General features: G+C 61.8%; 1 long non-coding RNA gene across 1 annotated transcript; it reads left to right on the top strand.

The window, feature by feature from the left end:
- Window positions 1-14: 14 nt before the first annotated feature.
- LOC125619713 lies at window positions 15-1,457 on the top strand. Its single transcript, XR_007351236.1, has 2 exons — window positions 15-429; window positions 651-1,457. It is a non-coding gene; the product is annotated as an uncharacterized LOC125619713 (long non-coding RNA).
- Window positions 1,458-23,147: the final 21,690 nt, after the last annotated feature.

Here is a 23,147-nt window from a genome sequence, read left to right as displayed (position 1 = left end):
TTTTTTTTTTTTTTTTTTTTTTTTTTGTGTGTGTGTGTGTGTGTGGTGCTGGGACGGAGCCCAGGGCCTTGTGCATGCGAGGCCAGCCCTCCACCAGCTGAGCTGTGTCCCCAGCCCCAGCAGTTTCCGTCTCTGGATTCAACGTGTAGTCGACACAGGACTGTTCAGATTTTCCTTTTCCAAGCGTCAGTTCTAGTAAATGGTGTCTCACCCGCAAAGGACCAGTGCCTTCCTGGCACCCCTGGCGGGCCCCTCCCGACACTGGCAGTCTGGATTTTGTCTTCCTTAGCCTTTCTGATGATCTGTGCGGGAGTCAGTCACTTCCTTGGGCGACTTGAAACCCCATCACCCCCTTCCCTTGGCTGGCCGGGCACACCGTGAAGTCCCTGCTTCCCTCGAGCACCTTTGGGCCGTGAGTTCTCAGCCCAGGTAACTGCTCCGAGCAGGGGTGTTTCTGTGCTTGGTGCCCCCCACCCCCAGCACTGGGCTGGCTGTCAGTCACAGCGGGTGGGCAGCACTGACCCAGGCCTTGTCAGAGCACTGGGGGATGCTAGGCCATCAGCCGAGCCTCCATGCACAACTAAACCCATGCCACCTCTCCCGCGGCTTCCCTATTGGCTCTTTGCTCCTTCTCTGGAACATCTGGCCAGATCCCACACAGGAGGTGCTCTGGGGAGCTTATCAGGTGACTGAAGGAGGGAAGGAAGGAAGAGGAAGAGGTAAGCGCAGGCTCTGGGGCTGTCCGGAAGCAGCCGCCGTGGGGAGAGCTGCACACCACCCCCGGCAAGGTCCTCCTGCCTGCAGTGGTGGCAGCCCTAGCCAGACACCAAGAGCCCCCGGGGCAGCTGCCACCGGCCCTGCCAAGGTCCTGCCTGGATCCTGGGCACTCCGTGGGGCTCACTGGTCTCAAGGGCAGGCAGAGTGCATGAAGGCCAGTAGCCTCCTCTGGAGGCCTGGGAACCTGGCCACTCCGTACCACACCCTTCGACTTGTCCTGGCGCAGCAGTGGGTGCTAGGACCACAGCCAGGACTGAGTCACCCTGCACATGGAGCCTGAGAAAGAAGGTCCAGGACAGCCCACAGCCGGCCACCCTTCACCAACCTCTCCCCAGCCAGCACTCCCAGCCTTGTCCCCAGCAGGCCCTGTGGTCAAGCTCATCCCCACAACAAAGGCCCCAAGAGTGGAGCTGCCAGCCACCCTGCTCACCAACAACCCCTCAGTGGCTTGGTGGCCAAGACATGTCCCTCGCACTGTGAGGAGCACCAACACATGTGCTCACACCACAGCATGCACACGCAGCCCTGGGAGGCTGGGACGCTCCCCAGCAAGAGCCACGTCAACAGAGCCCCCCCCCGGGGTCCTACAGGAGACCCATTTTTGCCCCCTCCCTGTCGCGATGGGCAAAAGGTGTGACCTATGCAGTCCAGGGGGAGAAATAAAGAATGTCCACTCGCTTCTGCCCTAGTCAATGCTTTATTCACTCAACTCGCTCAATACAATTTCACTCGTAGGTTCTTAATCAAGAAAACGGCAATCCTTAACGCTGGGCACTGCAATGGACATCATCAATCCACAGCAAACAATCCTAGATTAATTAATTCACAGCAAACCATCCTAGATTAATTAATTCTAAGCCTGCAAACACACTTAATCATGACAGCCTAATGACAGACATTCCCTCTGTATGCCAAACTCAAGTGCCAGGTCTAAAGTCTCCAGCCTTAGGCTCTAAGTCCCCAGATGCCCACTCACTCAGACGGAGGTGATCAGGTCAGGAACCAAGGCAGGCTTCTCCTGGGACGGAGCAGGCGGCTGGCTGAGGAGGGGGCTGTAGGGAGAAGTTGCTGCTCTCACCAGGGTCCAGAGGCTGCTGTAGAGTTGGAGCGGAGAGGACCACGCAGAGGATCAGGCAGATGACGAGCGTTGGGACGTCAGTCCAGGTCCTCGTCAGGCTCTCAGGCTTGTGGGCCTCAGTGTCGGCGGCTGGGTGTCTGTTCATTTGCTTCATCGTTTATACAAAATTTGGGGGCTTCTGACCCCCCCTTTCAATCCCTATCAGTTGCCACCGGGTCTCTCAGTGATGTCATTCATCCTGAGGTTAAAGCATCTGGTCTGGTGGTCCCCACCCTGATTTTCTTGCTTCTCCCCCTCAACATGACAGAGACTCACTCTGGGCCTGTCGGGGTGGGAGAAGTGACTTGTCTGTGCCTGAGGGCCATCCTGGAGGGCTCCGTGGGCACCTGGTGAGACGCAGGTTCCAAACTGGAGTTGTAAAATGGAGGTGCTTAGGCTCAGGCCTCAGGCCATCCTGACACTCCCCAAGATGGCCACACACAGGCTACGCAGAGCCCAATCCAGCTGGGGCCGTCTGCAGGGCAGGACCAGGACGAAGAGCCCCAGCCCCTGACCCCAGAGTTTCTGGCTACTGCAGCCCTCAGTCTCCACCCTGGTGCAGGCCAGGATGGATCTGCAATCCCTGTGGACACTGGTCATGATGGCCTCAAGGTCTTCATGTCTCCTCATGGTTCCCGGTGAGACTGTGGGGGAGGGACTGTGTCTCCTGCTCCGATGGCTCAGGGACGGGGTGTGTGGGAGGCAGCAGGGGAGGCCCCAGGAGCACATGGGTAGGGTCCAGTGAAGCACCTGGCACCCTGTTCCAGGGCAGGGTGCGCAGCCCACCTGAAGTTCTGGGGCTTCTGGAACAGGCCTCAGGGGCCCTGCATGCCCTGCTGCACCTGAGGGTGGCGCCGTGGGCCAGAGGCTGATGGGTCCACTCTAGGTCAGGCTGAGCGCCCACAGGTCTCCAGGCCTCCTCCAGGCCCCCTCCCCCAGCCCCATCAGAGGTGCGGGGGGACCTGGGCTTTATCCAAATGTGGACCTAACAGGCTGCATGAGAAAGACCTTTACCTTCAGTGTCCAGTTGTGGGGCAGCATCCCACCCCCAAGGTTGCCTGGCAACACCCAGGGGAGATTACCAGGGGCTGGGAGGGGCCCAGGGACAGGGCCACGACAGGGAACCCAGGCCCGCTGGGCACTTTCCTGTGCCAGAGGCCAGCCCAGCAGGAGGAGCGGCTGGAGGGAGGCCGAGAGTCTACCTGCAGCCCAAGGCCACGTCACATGGAGAGGGGTACATGAGAGGCAGCCCCCCAAACCTGGTGGGCTTCCTGCTGTGGTTGCTGGGCGTTCAGAACTCCCCAGGCCGACCCGGGGCCCTGCCCGGCGGCACGTACTGCAGGCCCGAGCTGCTATTAATAATCCCCACAGATCGGGCTCCCATTATGAGCGAAAATAGCCAGCGAACGGCGGCCGCTCGGCCCGCCCCCCGCGGCTCTCAGAAGGGACCAAAATAGCGGCCTGGGAAAAGCTGCTTCAGCCTCCAGCCTGGGCGCAGGGGGTGGGGGCTCCAGGCGGGGGGCTCCACTCTGCTCTGACCCAGCGCCTCCAGGCTGGCCTGGGTCCAGGAGCCTTGGGCTGGCCAGGCCCTGCACAGTGTGCTCACAGCCGAGGCCAAGTCTCCCCTGCCCAGGGGGACATGCGTGTCCAGCTCTGCTCTTCCCTCCTGGGGTGCTGTGGTCAGCTCTCTGGCAGGCCAGGGGTCCTCNTGGGGCCAGGGCCTGGGCAGGGGCGGGGAGGGCGGGGTGTGGGGAGGGGTCGGTGGGGGAGGGCACAGGGCCAGTAGCCACACCTGCCGCTTCGCCGTGGGTGGGGGCTTCTCTCCTGGATCAGCAGCCCCTCACAGGCCATGGTCAGAGGGCAGCTCCTTGACTAGGCTGTCAGGGTCAGGCGGAGCCAGGCAGGGGCCCTACACCCTCAGGACGGGGCACAGGGGAGGGCCAGAGGCCTGGGGGCCCCCCACTGCTCCACCTGTTACAAGTACTGTCCCCTGACTTGGGGGATGGCCAGGGTGCCTCAGGCCATGCCTGTCAGTGGGCTGAGAGGCTGGCCACCCAGGACATTGTCCAGCTCCCCCCCTTCTCCGGGGACCCCCAGAGCACAGTCGGCCAGGTTTCCCGCCTTTCTGGTGGGGCTGGGCAGGAGCTCTCATGCACTAGGGTGCCCTCTGGTGGCCAGGTGGCCTTAATGGACTGTGGCTGGCCTGCCTGGGGACCAACCCATTCTGCTCACATCTTGTGGCTGCAGCCCCAGGGTTTCTAGAGCCCAGCAGCCAGGTGAGGAAGGAGCCCGCCCAGCCAACCCAGCCGTGCCCAGGTGCCCTTGCCTCATTGGGCAGCCTGAGTGTCCTGTGTGACATGGGCAGCAGCAGCACCTCCTCCCAGGGATGCCCACTGGCTGTGCCGGCTCCAGGTTTGGGGGGCTCTGAGTGGCCTCTCACCATTGTCAGGACTGGCTCAGAATGGGTCTCTGGTCACTTCTGCCAGACCTTCTGAGTTCACAGCAGGCCAGGCTGCTTGGACATGAGGGAGACCAGCAGGCCAGAGGGTGCAGGAAGGCAGGCGAGTGGCCCCCGTACCTGGCCCCGGGAGCAGACCCAGTGGAAGGCAGGGAGGGGCTCCAGACACCAAAGAGGAGAGAGCTCAGGCCTGGGGCAAAAGGGGCTTTCCTGACCCCTGCTGCCCCAAAGCATGGGCCACATCTACTAAAAGGGACGCCAGGCTATCCCACAGCGGGGCAGGCTGGGGCCAGAAACCGCTGTCAGACAGGCCCAAGCTGTGGTTTTGGGGAAAGCAAGCAAGAAAACCCAAAGAGGCGTGGGTGGTGGCTCTGAGGAATAGCCTCCTGCAGCCCCTGGGACCCCACCCCAAGGGCCAGGAGGGCTGGGCAGGTGCCTAGGCTGGCCGAGGACCTCAGCACGCTCCCAGCCTCCACTTCTGCACTGGGCCTAGGGCCAAGGGAAGCTGTTTTTTCTTTTCTTTTCTTTTTCTTTTTTTTTAAGCAAAGCTATCTTTTTACCTTGATAAGCTGTTTAAAAAATGTCAATAAAATAACTCAGCAGACAAGAGCAGGCATTCACCCTGCCCAGAGCCACCCCGCCTTCGACATGAAATATCGCAGCCCTGAGTTGCAGGCCCTGCTAATCCGAGCGGACAGGCTGAATGCGGCCCCTCGGCCGCGGCGGTGGGCAGTGGACCATGCACCGCCTGCCGGGCGGCCCACGGGACAATGGCTTTTCTTCGCAGAAGGGGCCTGTGCGGGACAGAGCTCCCTTTGTGTCCGGACGCCTGCCTCCAAGTGAGGGAGGCACATTCAGCAGCCCAGACACTCTTTGAAAGGCTGGACTGCAACAGAAGGCCGAGAGGCTAGCCGCCTTCTGCCTCCTGCGCCCGCAGGCCGGCCGCCCTTGCAACTCCAGGATGGCCTCGTGCCACAGGGGCAGCGGACCCTGTAGCCCGCAGTGTCCCTAGTTCAGCTGCCCCAGTTCCTCAGCACTCTCCCCAGCCACAAGAGGCCAGGCGGTCGGCCAGGTCGGGGAGGGCAAGGTGACCCTTGAGGCCTCAGCCCCAGTGGCAGGGCAGTGCCACAGGCAGCTCTGTCCCTGAAGTGGACTCAGCCTCGGACCCTGAGATGGTGGAGGGCAGGTCTCCCTACACAGGGCAGGCGTGCCCGGAGCTGGACCCTGACCTCATGGTGCCTCTGGCTGCACATGGGGACCTGCACAGCTCAAGGCACCTGGAAGCCCCAGGCCTCCTGTAGCCACCTGGGCTCACAGCCACTCAGCCACCTGGGCGAAGCAGCCTCTTCCCACGCCACAGGCCCCACTGCTCCCAGGGCTCCCACAGACTGCTCCAGCCAGGTGCTGCAGGCAGGGCTCAGGACAGCCCAGTCCATGACTTCAGGAACCAGTCTTCCTCTCAGAAACTTCTGGGCTTACCCAGGAGACTCAGCACCCACAGAGATTCCAAAAGTCCCAAGTTCTCACCCGGCCTTCAGCATCTGCAGAGGCAGCTTCTGACCCAGGCCTCCCCACAGCCTCAGCACTCAGACTCTGAGGAGGGGCAGAGGGACATGCACTTCACACCCTGGGTACCCCTCAACTCGGCATCCCCTTTTCCTGGGGTCCCCCAGGTGCCAGACCATGTCCTGAGCTCTTGCTGTAGGAAGGGGTCAAGGAAAGGGTCCCACAGGGGCAGTGGCCTGGGAAGGTGTCCCTCAGGGGCAGTGGGCCCCTCGTTGGCTACTCCCACAGCCTCCTCATGGCCCATCCTGAGAGCGTGTCCAGCTGGGGGAGTTGCTGGCATGTGCAGGCCAAGCCCAAGCCCGGGACACGACAGGCCCGCACAGAACCCAGAACCTGGTGGACCAACCCAAGGTGCGACGCATGCCGTTGAGGGGAGAAATAAAGAAAGTCCGTGTGCTTCTGTCCTTTCAATGCTTTATTCACTCAGGTCACTCAATACAATTCCACTCTGTAGGTTCTTAATCAAGAAAATAGGAATCCTTAATGCTGGGCACTGCAACAGACGTAATCAATTCAAGGCAAAAACATTCTAAGTTAATTCTAAGCACTGCAAACGCCTGATCACGACAGGCCACGACAGACATTCCCTCTGCTCGCTAAACTCAAGTGCCATCTCGAGTCTCGAGTCTTAAGCCTTAAGTCCAGCAGATGCCCACTCACTGAGACCACAGTGATCAGGTCAGGAACCCATAGAGGCCTCTCCTGGTGTGGAGCTGGCACCGCTCTTGCGGGGGCCAAGATGTGGCTGTGGAGTTGGAGAGCATCAGGCAGGTGATGGGGAGAGCTGGGGTGTCAGTCCAGGTCCTCACCAGGCTCTCCGCATGTGGGCATCAGTGTGGGCTGGCTGAGTGTCTGTTCATTTGCCCCATCATTTATGCTGAATTTTGGGGTTTCTACTTGCCCCTCCAATCCCTATTAGCCATTACCGGTTTCTCAGGGACATCTTTCATTCTGGGGTCGGGACGTCTGGTCAGGTGGTTTCCGTCCTCGTCTCTCACCTCTGCCTTTATCAGGGTGAAGGCAAATGACAGTGACTTCACTCTGAGTTTTATCAGGGTTGTGGAAAGTGGCTTGTTTTATCAGGCTATGCCTGATGACAATATTGGAGGGCTCCGTGGGCTGTGCCCAGTGAGGACTGCAGTTTTATTTTAAAATGGAGTTACTTAGGCCAAGGCCCTTGTTAAGTTAAGGCCATCCTTACACCAGGGCACGTGTTTGACTTGGGCAGCCCATGCCTGAAGGTGGATATTCAGGGTAAGCTGGAGGGTGAGAGTCACATGCACCGGCAGAGACTTGGCCAGGTGTCCTCCCCCACCCACCTGGGCAAGCCTAGGAGCCACAGAGGCCTGGTCAGGTGGCGTGGAGTCCCTGAGCTGGGCAGGGTGCCTCGAGATGACCTGGGCTGGTCCTGGGCAGGGCTGCGCCTGCAGACAGTGCTGCAGTTTAAAGGACCCCTTGGCTCCAGGAAAGCCCCTCCCCTGCCCCTCCCACCTGTCCTCCGGCTGACCAGGAGTCGAGCCACTGGGTTGTCCATGGCGGTGAGCCCCTGCCAGCTTCCTCCTGGAACTGCAGAGACACAAACGCTCATTGTCATTCTGTCCCCCTCTCAAAGCCCCCGGGAAGCCTTCCCCAACCACACAGAGGGTTGGAATCTAGTCTGTTCAGAAGGTAACTGTCACTGTGCCGCCACTGGACGCGCCTCCTGAAACTGAGTGCTGCTGAGAGTCGCCCCTGCTCTGCTGTGCCCCAAGGTCCCCAGGGCAGTGGTCATAAGACGGGGGCTCGTTCTATAGGCCAGACAAAGTGCCTTCACCCGCAGAGCAGCTCAGCCCGGTGGCAGGCCCACCATCTCTGCTGGACAGGACCTGGGCACATGGCAGCCCAGCCATCTCTGTCCAACAAGCAGCAGATGAAAGAAACCAAACCGGAAAATGTGTCTCGCTTACTTTCCAGTCTCTGAGCTGAAGATGCAGGACACAGGAGCTGGAAGAGAAAATCAGAGAACCCACGTTGGTCTCCGGCTCCCACGGCTGCCACCTGCAGATAAAAACCAGCCAGTGTCACTGTCAACAGGGCCGTCCCGGGCAGCCTCTGCTGCAACAGCTTTGCCAGTGTGGACACCTGCCACTGAACCTCCGTCCTGAGCCGTGGCGACGTCCTGCAGGTGGCCGCCCAGGTGGGACTGAGAGGTGCACCAGTGGGGACATGCCTGCGGCTTAGCGCCAGGAAGGAGCCTGCCTTCTGCCCACCCAGGCCCCACCCTGTGTCTGCAGGCACTGGCCGCACTGCGGGCCTTCTCCAGGCCTTTAGGAACATGGCAAGAAACACAGTTCCCAGGACGGAAAAGTGTGGAAGGTGCTCCTCTGGCCTGTCTGGACGCCCCCTGCTTACTTGTGTGTGATCCCCTCTGTGGCCCAGGACCCCACCCTGAATGTCCAAAAGACAGGCCTCCATGTTGCAGAATCTGGGAACACGTCTGATAAGATCCTTCCTCCCATGCTGGTGTGGTGACACACACCTGTGATCCCAGAGTCTCAGGAGACTGAGGCCGGAGTACCACAGGTTCAAAGCCAGCCCGGGCAACTTAGCGAGACCCTGTCTTGAAATAAAGACATAAAGGGCTGGGGTGTGGCTCAGTAGAGCACCCCTGGATTCAGTCCCCAGGGTGGAAAAGACTTCCTCCCTTCCCGTCTCATCTGAGAGACAGAGTCCAGGAAGGACGCACCTTGTCCTCCTGGGTGGTCTTCGCGCAGAGGTGAACTGCGGTCTCCAAGATGTCCACACAGAGGAGTGCAGCTGGACATGGGCCCAGGGGGATGGGGGAGGGACCCCCGAGGAGCCCCCCACGGAGGGGAGCTGTGTTATGCTGTGACCTCCAGCTGGCAGGAACCCCTGGGCCAGGACCTGGAGACAGTCTCTGGCTGCTACCGGCTGGGCCTCGGCACTGCCTGCTCCCCCAGAAGGCTAGGAACAGCTAGAGGGGACCAGCACCCCTCTGAGCCCCAGGAAGTGGACACCCCCACAGGGCAGCCGTAGATGCTACAGGCAGACATTGTCACCCAGGCTCAGAAGGGCAGGGGGTCTTTCCCTAGAAGGTCAAGGCCCTCAACCCTGGCTGCTGGGTGCTCTTGGCCAAGTCACTCAGAACACGGGGCAGGGGGATGGCTGGAGTGAGGCTGATGGACTCTGCTCTAGGAAAGGGGCCACCCAGGTGACTACCACAGTGGGCTGACGGAGCACTGAGGATGGAGACAGCAGGTGTGGACCGTGAAGGGAGAAGTGAGCAGAGAGGAGGCATCTGGGACCAGGGGCAGCACAGGGCAGGCTCAGCCCACAGCAGGAGGGTCAGAGAAGGAGCAGAAGGACCTTCAGATGCCAGGGAGCTGTCTGCCTGGGTCCAGCGGTGCGGCTCCAGGCAGGTCCCCAGGAACTTGCTAACTACCTGGGCGCGGACCATAGAGGAACTCATTTGAGATTGGCAGATGGCAGAACTGACCTGAAGGTCCACCTGCTGGTGAGTGGAGGAGTCGCACAGACCCTGGGAACCACAGAGCTGTGGCGCTCCCAGCAAGGGGCCCCTGGAGCCGAGCCAGGTACCGGGGACTCAGGTGGCTGCGGTTAGGTGCCAGTCGAGAGCGGGGACTCCATGGAGGCAGAGGTGGGCAGGGGCTGCGGACACGGCCACGGGGATGCGGATGTGCTCACTGCCATAGAGCCAGCACCAGCAGGATCAGTCCTTATGGCCTGTGCTTCTCCCCAGCACAGAGCTGGGGCCCTCTGAGTGGACCCCTGTGTCCCTGCTTATCCACGCAGCCCTTTCCTGGCACTGACCCCAAGACCTACCTCCTCAGGACACCCCACAAGCCTCACACCGACCCCAGCCTGGGAATCACGCACTAGAGGCTGGACCCTCATTTGGGAAGATCTCAGCTGCTGCCTCTTTCCTGGTGGTCAGAGCATACCCCTGAAGACCTGTGGGCTCTGGACTCTGAAGCCCACACAATCCCTCTATCCTCACTGCTCCCAGCCACCTGGGGGTCACCAGACCCACCTGCTCAATGACACATTCCTGGCTCACCATCCAAAAGAAAAATCAATAGTCCTACTGAGCCCAGGCAGGGCCCAGGCAGGGCTGGGCAGTACCAAGCTAGGTTGGGTGGGCCCAGGAAGGCTGAAGTACCCAGATGTGCACCCGAGACTGAGAAGGCAGAGGGATCACAAACCTCCACAGGGACAGTGAGGATCAGAACTAGCACAGCCCAGGCTGCAGGTCACGGACCGAGCGCACCACGAGACATCCTTCCACCATGTGAACACCAACGCTCACGCACAAGAGTCCACCGAACCCATCTCTGTGGCAAGCCAGGATGCGGGTCCCTGACCAGGTCTCTCCCCATGTCAATGACTCAATTCCACCCTCAAGGGGTGTTCAAGAGGAGAAGCAGTATGAACTACGCCAGAGTACCCAACCAAACAAACCTGTCCCCTCCCTGAACCCAGCCTATCCCTGCTCTACTACCTACCAACCCTAACAAAACCTGAACATGACTTAGCCTAATAGTGACCAAACCCCAACCTACACCTAACCCTAATGCTGAACATAACCTTTACCTAACCCTAACCTCACTTATCCAACCCTAACTCTAACATTAACCTAACCCTCCCTAAACCTAATTTAGCAGAACTAACTCTAACCCTAACTTAAAACTAATCATAAGCCAAACCTCACCTAACCACAAACCTACCTAACACCAACCTAATCATAACCTCACCATGACACACCTGACCTAAATCTAACTCTAATTTAACTTGACTCTAACCCTAACTCCAAAATTAATGCTAATGTAGCATAAACCTAACCCTGACATGGACCAAACTGTAATTCCAACCTACACTAACCCAAACCCAAACTTAACCTAATTCTACCTAAAAAGTAAAAATATCTGTGCTAAACCAATATAAACCTAACTAAAAATCGACCAAACCCTAACCCTAATGCTGACAAACACCTAACCTTAATGTAACCTAATCCAAACCCTGACCTAGACATAACAATAACCCTATCAAACCTAACCCAAACCCTAAACTAACCGAAACCTAAGCCTAACCTAACATTAACCCTTACCTGACCCAAAGATAAAACACACCCAACCTAACCTAAACGTAACTCCAACTTCTCCTAACCCTAATCCCATGCTAAGAGCTAACCCTAAAGTGACCTAATACTAACCCTGACCCAGACCTAACGGTTCCCTAGCCTAAACTAACCCAAACACTAACATTACTTAACCAGAGCCAGAACGAACCCGATATGTAATCATAACCTAAATGACCAATGACACAACCTAACCCTACCTTAACCCCAGCCCTGACCCAGATGGTGACCCAGATGGGCACCTGAGACTGAGAAGGCAGAGGGATCACAAACCTCCACAGGGACAGTGAGGATCAGGAGTAGCACAGCCCAGGCTGCAGGCCACCAGGGCCGAGCCCACCACGAGACATCCTTCCAGGCCTACCCAGCCTGGCTCTGGACCTGCCCTCTCCTGCCGAGGGGTGGCCACCTGCCCAGGACCCCGCCTCCTCTTCCTCCACCTCTCCTGGGAGCTCTCCATTGCTCTGCCTAGGGTCCCATAGCTGCTGCCCTGCAGGGTCTGAGCAGACTCCTGCCCCACCTCAGGCCTATCACAATGGCCCAAGACCCCATCCTCAGGGCTCCAGTCCCCAGCAGCGCCTGACCGCCAAGCTCACACTGGCCCAGGTGCTTGACAACCGCCAGGAGCTTGAGATTTGCACCAGAAGCAGTGGCCCTGCCCTGGACCGCCCCAGGACTCGTGACAAGGACACCACAGCGGTGGACACACAACCTGGCTACTCCGCCCAAACCACATGCACCTGCCACTTTTTGTGGCCCAATGTCTCCGCACGTGGCCAGGGAGCTTCACCACCAGCTCAGAGCCCTTCAGAGCCTACCCCTTCTGCAAGCCCTGGATCTGGGAGTCAAAGTCCTCCAGTTACTGCACCAAGACACCAGGCAGCCTGCGGGCCACAACACGCTCTGCTGCATGACGCCCTGACCAGAGATGGCCTGGAAACAAACTGACCACCAAGAAGACAGGAGGGACCTGGCCAAGGCGCTGCCATCAGTGAGAGAGAAATGCAGAGCAGAGTGACCTGCCCAAACCAGGAAGGCAATGACACAGACCCACTGTAGGGAGGGACCAGACACATCCAGGCAGGCAGTGAGACAGACAAACTGTGGGGAGGGACCTGTCACAGGGAGGGAGGGAGGGAGACAGACCCACGGTGGGGAGGGACCTGCCACAGCCAGGGAGGGAGTGAGACATTCCCACTGGGTGCAGGGGCCTGCCACAGCCAGGGAGGGAGGGAGGCAGACCTGTTTCAGGATCCAGCTGAGCCACCTCGTGTGGGAGTGCCCTGCCATTGTGGGTGACTTTGGTCACAGGAGATGCCAACACAAGTCAATTCACAGAGAGGTGGAGGTGAGCAATCACACTACCTGCCCTCTGTGTTGGCTGTGAGGATGGCGGCCATTCAACTACAGACCTGGGCTTAGATCTTTGGGTGAGTTGGAGGCAGGAGTTTACTGACATCCAGAGATGTGGAAGCCACTGTGCTGACCACACAGTCCCGTGTCTCTCCCAATTCAGGATTCATGGAATTGCAGGCTCCCTCTCAGCAGTGCCAGGTCACCGAGTCCTTGTGAGTCACCTGGATGCAGTGAGCCAGGATCACAAGCTCTTTTTTCACTATCCCATGTCCCACATGACGCATCACAGGGTCACCTGCCCATTTCTGTGTCTCCAGGCAGCAGGGTCCGCACACACTTACCATCACGGCTCTTAGGGACGCAGCCTCAGCGGGGCCTGCAGGAACGGGGCTGGCTGTGGGGATAAGGTGAAGGCCGTGGGGTCACACAGGGCTTGCTCCTTCCCAGGCTCTTCTGGCCCCTGGTGGGAGCTGCCCCAGAACACACCACCCCGCCCCACAGAGGCATGGCACCCACAGCACCCCAGCACCCACGGCCCATCCTGCAGGTTCTGTCTGGAGCTGGAGACTGTGCCTTCCCAAGTCCTGGGCTGGCTGTCCTGCAGAGCCAAATCTCCCATGCTGACCATGCCCCTCTCGGCCACTGGGCTCCACCTGCTCTGGCCAGGCCCTGCTTCCAGACGTCCTCCTCATCCCCCAGGTCTGTGAGTCTCTTCAGCTGATTCTACAGGAGGGGACCTCAGGATGCCTCCCCAGCCTCATGGCCCCCGCCCCTGGACCCTCCTCACTGTACCGTCTCCACCACAAGTCCTGAGGGGCAGTGCATTCTCAAACCCTAGCCCTTTCCAGCAGGGGTGAGAAGCCATGGCAGCCAGACCCAGGGGGGACGTCCAGAAAAGACCCCATCAAGGAGTGGCATGGAGCTGGGAGACCACTGCACGTACAGGGTGGGCAGGCAGGGACTCCTCAGGCTAGGGCCAGGGCCCAGGAGCTGGAGGCTTCATAGCCAGCTCAGCTGAGGGCCACGAGGACCAGGGCACTGGGTCTCTGGGGGCAGGATGGGGGAGGCACCAGCCCTCCCCTCAGGTGCAGGAGCTGGCCAGGCCTGGGGAGCAGCCCACTGCAGGGTGGCAGCAGGGGCCAGGGAGACACAGCTGCGTGGGGCAGGGGTGTCATTCCAGAAGGCCAGGCCAAGTTAGGAGGTGGAGCCCACCATGAACCCAGCCTCCAGGTGGTCAGGGAGACAGCCCGTGGCCTCAGGGCGGGCGGCACAGCAGCCCAGAGACCACTGCTGCTGGTGACACGGGGAGGAACTCCACAAGCCAGGGACAGAGGGCCCCTGGGCTGGATAAAGGTGCCTCCAGAAACCCTTAGCAAGGCAGAGCTTGAAGCTGGGGCTTCTGGCCGGGCATGACCTTGGCCCAAGGCCGGCAGACAGGAAAACCAGGCCTCCAGCTAGGAGGGAAAGGACCGACATCAAGAGTCACTGAGACTGTGACCAAGAGGGGAAAGCCGAGAAGAGCCAGGGCAGAGGGAGAATTGAGGCGTCCAGAGCAGGTGCTCGACCGAGGCCAGTACTGAAAACCACCTTTCCCCACCACAACACAAGAGCAGAGCAGGAATCTTCACTTACACCAACAACACCCTCAGTGTCCTTGGGATAAACCCCAGGTGCAAAAACATGCAACTTCCACGTAGGGGAAGGCCAGACCACATGGTCCATGAAGTTGTCAACTCTGAGCGAGGGGACGGAGCCCACGTGGTTTCCGTCAGCAGGGCCATAGCCATGTGAGCGTGTGCAGGTCTGTGTGCGTCTGGCAGGTGACTGAATGCAGACAGGAGGGCACACAGTCACACAGAGCCACAGTGGTGGGCGGGGGCACAGGCTCCGCAGCAGAGCAGGACGTGCGGCCCAGGCTGCCCACCAGAGCCCCGGGCGTGACCTGGTGTTCTGGCGCACGTGGGGAACTGCATCCTGAGGAAACCTGGCTGCCCCCACCCTGCGCAGCTGCGGACCATGCGGACCATGATGGCCTTGCATATCGACCCCTAGGACCAGAAAGAAGCTGCCACCAGGACCCTGGGCAAGGGTGGGCAGCCACAGGACTCAGGAGTGACCAAGGCCAGGGCACACTCTGCAGACTGAAGGCTGCAGGGCTGAGTCTGGTGAGTACAGGTGCCCGGCCCCCACGTGGGGGGCAGGGGCGAGACAGCAGGACCCTGTGGAGCGCCAGGCCCTCCCTGGACGGGGCTGTCCTGGCACAGCTCGCGAGGGTGCTCAGAGGTGCCTGGTGGCCTGTGGGGGGACTGCCAAGTGGGCAGCAACCCTGGTGGGGGAGCGCATCGGGGGCACTCCTGACCACCCGTGGGAGGTGGCCCTCCCGGTGTCCTGGAGGAGCTGGCCATCTCTGTTCCCCCCACTCACCCTCCACCCACGGGCCCACCGTGCTCTGCCCATCTGCCGTCCCTGCCTGTCCCCACCCAACCTTGGTCTCTGCAGCTTTCCAAGGGCCCACAGGGAACCCAGCAGCAAGGTCGGCCAGGTTAGCTCCCACGGCCCGGCCTCCAGAGTCAAAGCCAAGCCCACCACTGCCCAGCCACACCGTCCGTCACGGGCACCCCAGCTTCACGGGCTGAGGGCAGCCTCCCGAGCACGCTGACCAGGCACCTCCCTCACGGCGCTCCCTGCCTGGCCACCAGTTTTGTCTCCCTCCCAGCCTTTCCCTGGGGGCCTCTTCAGTACTGTCTCTCCTGCTGCTGTGAGCTCCTGGGGGGTGACCACCTGGCCATGATGTGTGACCACCAGTAGTCACTGGGCTCTGTGGACGTGATGGCAGAGACCCCAGGGACCTCCAGTCACCAAGGGCAAGGCTGGAGGGTGAGCGGCAGCAGGTGGCAGGGGTGGGCTCTGTGCTGGACACCACGAGGGCACACCAACTGCTGGCCATGCTGACGCACAGGGAAACACTGCCTGGCTTCCTGCCTGCGACCGAGAGGCAGGACGCTGTGGCACTGTCTGAACCAGACAGATAAGCCTGCCACGCGGCAGAGCCCCAGGCTTGGCACAGGCTGGGGACGCCAAGGGACAGAGACATCATGCAGGAGGCCTCAGTGGAGGGGAGCAGGCTCGGCTGCCTGTGTCCTTCCTGCCCTGCAACTTGCCTTCCCAGACTGGCTTTGGGGGCTTTGTCCAGGCTCTGTTATGGCCGCTGGCCCTTTGCCTCCATCCGGGTGGGGGCCAGGCATGAATTCACAGGTAATGCTGCGAGGAAGCCTGATGGCAGGACTGGGAGAGCAAGACAGATGGCCTCTGGCCAGAGCCTGACCACTGACCACAGGCCCCACTCCCCAGGAGCTGCTGAGGAGAGGAGGGGCAGCGGCCATCCAGAGGACATGGAACTGAAGCTTGACAATGGGTCTGGGACTGCAGAACACCGTCCAGGTTCCCACGCCCACCCAGGGAGAACCCAGCACAAGGCCCCGGGACAGCCTCCCCAACATAGCTGAGAGGGGACCTGGGACTAGGGACTGCCCAGGGGCACCTGGGGTGGGCCTGCCACGGAGCTGCCCCAGCAGGACTCAGGCTTTACCAAAAGGCCTCACAGAATGGGGAGGCATGGCACGATGCTGAGATGGCCAGTGGGCGACTGTGGTCACAGGATGCTGGGCAGAACCGGGGAATCAGATATAGCCACACTGTGTGGCTGAGGCCTGCCGGACCAGGCACAGCATGTCCGGAGACTCCGCCTGCTCTGGCTGCACTGCACCACACCTGCTCTCTGAGTGCCAACCGTCCTCGGGACAGACACCGCTCACGGCTGCCAGAAAGATGGTGGCCTGGCAGGGGGCACTGACGGCCCCTCAGGCACCCCAGGCCTCTGTGGACCCAGGGCTGTCCCTCGCCTCCTGTCCTCTCAGCCTGGGCCTCTGTGGACCCGGCACTGTCTATCTCTCCTAGGTCCCCCTGCCGTGGGCAGCCCTGCAGGCAGTGGACAGGCCTGAGGACGGTGTGCAGGAGTCTCTGAGCCCCGCAGCTCCTTGGGCCCAGCAGGTCTCCTCCCTACGGGAGCCAGATCTGTCCTGGCCTTGCCTGGCCTCCTCCCTGGGCAGGGGATGCTGGTTTCTCTGCAGGCCGGGGCTGCCCATCTGGTCCATGTGCTGTCCCATGTCCAACTGTGCGCAGACCACAGGGCTCAGTCCTTCCTGTTCGGAGGTGGCAGAGCAGGGTAGAGGCAGGGGAAGGTGTCCATGACACCAAGTGCAGTGAGCAGCGCCCATCCCTCCTGCGCTTGCTTGTGCTTGGCCCCTCTGCTGGCTCTTGCCCTGCTTGCTGACGGGCTTTGTCCCTTAGCCAAGCCTGCCAGGGGCTACCTGTGCCCGCTGAGCCTGTGCCAGCCCAGGTCGGTGGGTGGCACCCTGCTCGCTGCACACACGGCTAAGGAAGGAAAAGGGGCCTGGACATCCGAGAGTAGGGTCATTCCCTGAGAGACGCCGGAGTGGCCGGGTCCTGCCCTGCAGGGAACCCCTGGGCCTGCAGAGCACTGAAGGGGGCCTTACACAGGGCTCAGAGAGGCCAGGTCCCTTCAGAGTGGCACACTCCACCAAGGTGACAGGCAACGTTCTCGTCTGCATCACTGTCACCAGAACACACTGTCCACTGATGACACTTGGGGTGGTGGTGTCCCCCATGCGAGGGGCTCAGGAACACTGAAGGCTGGACTGGCCACCTATAGGACACTGGCTGGTTTGGGCTCCTCCTGTCATGGTGCCCTGTCCCCAAGCAGTGGCCATAGGGAGAGGTAGGCGGGACCTCATGCCCTTCCTGGCCTTGGCCAGTACCTGAAGCATCCCTTGAGGGCACTGCCCATGAGAAGAGTAAGGAGGCACAGCGAGGGAGGGGTCAGGCTCCACCTCACAGAGGGAGGAACTCCCCGGGGAGCTGGCCACCAGGAGGCCACGGAGCCCAGGCTCAGCTGTAAAGAGCCAAATCCAGGGAGGACGACGGAGTTCCCAGGGCCCTGCCACACTGCTTCTGTGCTCCTTGGGGAGAAACCAGCCGAGACCAATGAGAGACAGTGAAGCATTCCAAGGTGCAGGTGCTGAGACGCCACAGGCCAGTCCGTAAAGCAGCGTGGTCCCGTGGACAGAGCTACAGGGCCAGCCCGTAAAGCGGCGTGGTCCCGTGGACAGAGTCACTGGGCCAGTCTGTAAAGCAGTATGGTCCCGTGGACAGAGCCACTGGGCCAGCCCATAAAGCAGTGTGGTCCCATGGACAGAGCCACTGGGCCAGCCTGTAAAGCAGAGTGGTCCTGTGGACAGACAGAGCCAGTGGGACTTGCGGGGATGGAGAGTCTTGTGGCTCACTGGGACACTGCATTTGTCCTCAAGGGGAGAAAGACCTGGACCCTCATAGTGCAGAAGAATCCCATCTGCACTGAGGCTCAGGACGGCGCCGAGTGCTGGGCAGCTCTACACAGACGACTCGTCCACTGCTCACAGAGACACTGAGCCCAGTCCTGGTATAACAACCAGTGTCAGAGAGGTCAGGTCACCTGCCCTAGGCTACCCAGCAGGCCCAGGAGCCCCCTTCCCTAGCAGGGCCGTGTGACTGGGTCACAGTTTGACCTTCCCACCAGCAGGGCCTGCTCAGGAGCTGGCCAGGCAAACCTGGTCCTCACGTGGGACAGCCAAAAGAGAGGGAGGCTGGGGAGCCCCGAGGTCAGCGTGGGGCAGTGGAGTCCAGAGGAGCTGGGGTGCGGGGAGGGGTCCCGTCAGCACTGGGGGTGGGTCTGGAGGTGGCGCAGCAGAAACTCCTGGAGGCACTGGCGTTCGCATTCCCGTGGGACCCAAACCGACCCCAGGTCCCCAAGGCAGATCTGCCCCAACCTCCAGGATAAGTGCAGGACAGTGGGAGAAGGCAGGGCCCAGGGGCCCAGCAGCACCCTCTAGCCGTCCCTCGCAGGGCCCCGCAGACTGCTGCTCCTCCAACATCCCACACCTGTCCAGGGGCCTCCAGGAGGTGTCCAGGTGCTCCTACCCCTCGCCTGTGGCGCTCCCCAGCTTCCCGAGGAAGGTCCCCTGTGGCCTGGAGCCAGCGTGGGGGGCTCCGCCTTGCCCCGGACTTCAGCCTCACGTGCTCAGCCAAGGCCAAGTTTTCAGGAGGAAAACCATCCTGAGCCCCCTTGGGGGAAGGTCTGCTTGGCCGAGGGAGGGGAGGTCAGTCCTCGCTGCCCACTGCTGGTCCCTGGCTGCTCTCCTGCCAGGAGTGGAGACACCTTTCCAGAGAGTCAGAGGTGGCTGAGTGGACATTCCTTGGGGGCTGAGGAGACACTGCCTGGAAAGTCCAGCACATGCTGGCCTGGCGTCAGGAGATACAGAGGGCCCTGCTCAGTGACCAGGGGAAGCAGGCAGGTGTCCACTCCGGGCTGATTAGCAGAAGGGCTGGGGTGCATCAGGAAAGGACTGACCAGCCCCTGATCTGGAGGTGCCCAATGGGGACGGTCGACTTGGCCTGGACCTCTCAGCTGGGCCAAACCCCACGTGTAAGGGTGGCAAGCCCAGTGGCCAGGGTGGGCTTGGAGACGGGGGCTGAAGTGCCTTGTCTTCCAGGAGCACCTCCCGGCCTCTCTGCCTGCGCTGGGCCCTGGGTCTCCTTTCCTGTCTCTGGCCTAGCCTGATGGCCAGAGCCAGTTCCCCCAAAGCAGGGACCAAGTCTAGAGGCCACCTTGGGAACATCTGGAGACCGTGGCTACCAGAAAAGAGGAGGCATACTGGGGTTCCCCGGCCAGTTCCCAAGGGGACACCAGAGAACAGCTCTCACACCCAGAGTGAAAGTGACCCCTGGCAGAGTCCTTCGTGGCTGGGGCAGGACCCAGGGCCAGGTGCAGTGCAAAGACAGGGGCACCGAGGGCAGGAGACAGCCCCTCGGGGCCTGGGCAGTCTGGTTTTTTGGGGAGAGCAGGGTACCGGGGATTGGACTCAGGGGCGCTCTCCCACGTCCCCAGCCCTTTTGTACTTTATTTAGAGACAGGTCTCACTGAGGTGCTTGGTGCCTTGCCGAAGCTGAGGCTGGCTCTGGACTCGCCATCCTCCTGCCCCCGGCTCTGGAGCTGCGGGGATGACAGGCGTGGCCACCGCGCCCAGCTGGGCAGTCTTGTTTTCAGACAGGCCCCATCCTCCTCTCCCCTCCTTGCAGGACGGATTAAACAGGCTGCGTCTGCCCAGAGCCGTGGGAGGGCACCTCCTGCCTCAGCCTCCTCAGTGCTCCCCCACCTGGCCTCCGGGGTTTCCACGAGCCTTTCATTGAGCCCATCTTTTCTAGTGTCCGGCTCTCAGCAACAGCCAAGGGCACCCGTCCCTGAGGCCCTCAGCAGCCTCTCTGGGTGCCTCCTCCCCTCCCCACGACCTCCAGCTGAGGCTGGCTGCATCAAGGCCACGCTCAGGAGCTCTTCTCAGTGTCTGGGGCCACTGTCCTCACCTGAGAGGGCCTAGGTCAGTGCTGGACCCCACACAGGACTTCCGTGGGCAGTCCCCGTGGGGACAGGGTGGCCCCATCCAGGAAGACCACTGTGTCCTTGCCACAGTGCAGCCAGGACCAGGCCACCTCCCCCCTCAGCCCCAGCCCCACTGTGCCCCGCCCATTGCCCAGGGTCCCCAGCAGGCTGGGGACTGCCCGGAGGCCTCCCAGCCTCCCTGCCTCCAGTTTGCCACCCGTCCACACTGGACTGAAGCCGGGGTTCCTGCCACTTGGCCCCTGGCCTCCCAAAGCCCCTGAGGCCCGGCTCTGATCTCCAGGGACTGACCTCAGCTCTGCTCTGAGGCCAAGGCTCAGCCTCCTCCCGTCTCTCCCCTGGGCTCTGGTCCCTCCCCCCCGTCTCTTCACAGGCTTCAAGTAAGATGGGGGTCCGTGGCCACGTGGGGCTGGGCCGGCCTGTCCCACCATCCTCAGTACTGAGGGTCCTCCCATCACCTCCGGCCTGGACTTTCCACCAGGACATGGAGCGAGTGACAGACCTGCAGATGGCAGGTGTCCCTAAGGAGCACTTAGGTCCCCACCCCATGAGTCCTGCCTGGTGAGCGGTGAGCGCAGGGGTCTGCTCAGAGGCCCTCAGAGCCGCAGGTGGGAGCCTCCTGGCGGCCTGAGACCAGAGGCCACTCCTCCGAGCCCTCTCCATGTGCCTGGTTCTGGCCTCCAGTCAGGGCTCGCAAACCCCTTGGCCCTGATGGCCTCTTTAAATGCCCTCACCTGGGGGGTCAGGACACGTGAACTCCGGGGACAGGACCCAGCCGTATCAGACACTCACAGGACTTTCTCCTTCCTGGCACAGGCTCCCACACCCTGTGGGCAGGACCTGAGTGCCCCGGGACTCAGAGCTGGGCAAACACGGCCCCATCACAGCAAGAGAGCCCAGGGCGCTGCAGCCAGCGACTGTTCTGGAGCTTTCCAAGACGCCACCGGCTCTCGCTCGCTTCTTGAGTACTTCCTATGGACAAATGCAGCCCGGCCCCCTCTGGCCCGGGACCCCCGCCGGCTCTGCCACCCACCTCTTGGCCTGTCCAGATCTCTGTGAGCTTGTGGTCCAGCCTCGCGCCTTCGCGGCCCAGTGCTGGGGGAGGGGTGTGTGCTCCCAGAGCCCCACTGAGCCTGCTGCACCCGCCACGCCACGCAGCACCTGCCCAGGGTCCAGCACCCCGGGCCTGGCCAGCTTCTGCGGGGAGGCGGCAGGCACCTGGGTGAGGGGAAAAGCCAGAAACCCCAGAACCGCCTGCTGTGCCCCAGTGACGGCACCAGTGAGGGCTGGCCCAGCGCCCCTGCTGCGAGCTCCCAGGATGCACCTTCCACCCCAGAACAGCCGCATCAGGGCTGCTGAGGAGGTGGGCTGACAGGAGGTGGTGAAGGTCCTGGCAGGCAGCACGGGGTGGCCAGGGCAGCCACCCCCCCACAGCACTCCTGCTGCTGCCGGAAACTTCCCAGCTGCCCGACCCTCCAGGGTCTGCCCACCTGTCCACAAACAAGGCAGAGAGCACAGTCCCGCCAGCAGGATGGTGCCCATCGCGGGGTGCATCAAGGCTGGGGGACACGGAGGCCCCCAGAGCCGCCCCTGCCAGTGGCCCACAGCAGGCAGGCTCTGGGCTCACACCCACCAGGGCCTGGCCGCCAGGAGCTGGTCTCTGGGGCCCTCCGCTGGCCGAACCTGGCAGCACCCCCGGAGCTCAGCACCCTGCGAGGGTGGCACTGGTGGTCCAGGGGCTTGTCGGTCCAAGGGCTGCACTCCCGCTGCCCGAGCTGGGCCCTGGTCCACCTGCCTGTCTGTTCAAAGGCCCCCCGGGGTCCCCTAGGCTGACCCAATGCTGAGGGCACGAAGGGCAGGTGTGACCCCATGGGGCCACCCAAGCTGTGCCCACCAGTGTCCCTGCCCTTCTCCAGGCCCGTGGCCACAGGAGGGAGGTGAGTTCCTGGCAGGGAGGCCTCCCCCTTCCCTGGAGGGCGGAGTCCTCGCCAGGCAGCCTGGCAGGGAAGGGGGAGGCCTGTGGAGACCCCGCCCAGTCCTCCCCAAGGCCCTTGCTTCACTGCGGCTGGAGCTCCGGCTGGGGAGGGGTCCACACGGCCCGGCCAGAGTCAGGGTGGGGACAGCCTCAAGTCCATGCCACCAACACTCGCTTGGCACACTGACCTCTGCGGAAAGCCAGGTGCCCACGCCCCTGCCCCCTGCCAGGGGGTGTCCACCAGACACGGCCAGCACAAGCAGCATCACAGAGCTTCCTGACCGCACTCGGCCTGGTGAGCCTCCACCCCACTAGGACCTCTGGCTCGGAGGCACTTGGCCACACCTGGCCCAACAGCGGTCCCCCTGGGCACAGCAGCAGCCCCCAGGCCCTGGCCCCTACAGTGGGCAGGGCTGCACAGTGGGCCTACAGGGCTGCAGATGTGCCCTGTGGGAGGGAGGGAGCCTGCAAAGGTGGTTGCAGGGCAGGGCAGGGGCCGCCTGCCCACCCTGGGCCTGTGGGGCCCCTGGCTCAGAGGCCTTGCTCCTGGTCTTGAGTCTGTGCCATGGTGGCCCTTGCTGCCCTCCCGTGGGTGCTGGGCATGGCCTGCTGGGGTCTACTTCAGGAGATTCTGGAGTGGGATCCTGGCTCCCAGCCAGTGTGTGGCCCTGGGCAGTGTCCAGCAACCTGAGGACAACCGAGGGGTGGGCAGCAGAGGTAAGCTCACAGGCACCTTTCCTGGACACCTACCCTGCCAAGTTGGGGGAACCTTGAGGGCTCCCTCCTTCATGGGAGGGAACGTCAAGAAGCCACAGACCCCGCACCCCGGGCCAGCTTGCTCAGGGGGCTGAGGGTGCCTAGGCACTGGCCTCTCAGACACCTGGCCCCAAACACAGAGGCCCCTACTCCTGGCCTGAGCAGAGCAGCCTCTGCAGGGAGACTCCCAGGGCCCAGGATGTGGAAGCCTCCTGGAGTGTCTCCCTCAATCTGGGAGGATGCTAGCAAGCTCGGATGCCTCCTGACCCATGGCCACCTTCAAATGACCCCCATCAGGCATTGCTTACAGGGCCTACAAGAAACCAACCACACTGCTGGCCAAGGGTCAGGAGTGGCCAGTGGCACCAGGTGCCAGCATCTGTCCTCCATCTGCACCTCCCCAGGCCAGCACGCCTGCGCTCCTGAGGCTGCTGGGAGGACAGGCTGGGGATTCTTGTGGCCACAGGACACAGAGGC

This window comes from Marmota marmota, unplaced genomic scaffold (genome assembly GCF_001458135.2).
Source record: "Marmota marmota marmota unplaced genomic scaffold, marMar, whole genome shotgun sequence".
Lineage (NCBI taxonomy): Eukaryota > Metazoa > Chordata > Mammalia > Rodentia > Sciuridae > Marmota > Marmota marmota.
The sequence above is the reverse complement of the archived record's forward strand: the minus strand, read 5'-3'. Positions and strand labels throughout refer to the sequence as shown.